The sequence below is a fragment of the Fragaria vesca genome, linkage group LG5 (assembly GCF_000184155.1).
Source record: "Fragaria vesca subsp. vesca linkage group LG5, FraVesHawaii_1.0, whole genome shotgun sequence".
NCBI classification, from domain to species: domain Eukaryota; kingdom Viridiplantae; phylum Streptophyta; class Magnoliopsida; order Rosales; family Rosaceae; genus Fragaria; species Fragaria vesca.
The window spans coordinates 17,040,711-17,041,619 of NC_020495.1; positions in this window are offsets into that span (position 1 = coordinate 17,040,711).

Below are 909 nucleotides of genomic sequence, written 5' to 3' on the forward strand. Positions count from 1 at the left end.
ATATATTTTCTATAATCAATATATATATATATATATATATATTATTTTGACAAAATATTTATGCACCTTGCAAGTATATGCGTTCAACATAGATGATAATACAAAATTTTACGTCACATGATCGATATTTGATCATTGTTTTATCTCTTATAAACTATGTATATATATATATATAAATATTATATATATATCAAATATTATATATATATATGCTTTGATAAAAAGAAATTAGAAAACGAAAATATATAAGGAAAATAATAAAGAATGTAATCAATTATTATTAAATTGGAAAGTCTAAAGAGAATAAATATAATATTTCCTTTTGTATAACTATTGTCCTTAATAATAATTGTGTATGAGGATATATATATCATTTAATAATTCACAATAGAGAATTATTTGTATTGATTGATGAATCAATGATACATTTCTTCATAGAATAATTTTAAATACACACCCTTAATCTCTTAATACACACATTTTACTTAATACACTACCCATCTAGTTTTTCATTTTAATATTATACTAAATACACATCTTAAACTACCTAAAATACCCTCAATATCTCTAAAACTAATAATAATCTATTATTTAATATAATTTTTATATATTTACTATTTCACAACTCTCTTTACGTATTCTCTTTTATTTTATGTTAGTTTTTTTTTATCAGGTTAGAAATTTTTTCTTGATATTTTTCGATTTATAATCAAAAGAGTAATATTATATTCGAACTCCAAATCTCCAATATGACATCAATCGGCCAGAATTTGAAGAAAAAAAAATATTGAACATACATAATTTTTTTTAAGTTAAAAAACTAGCAGAAATACAATAGCATAAAAACTATTTTTTAGTCTGCAAGATAAAAACTAAAGTTGATAAAAAAAAATCAAATCAATATGTAAA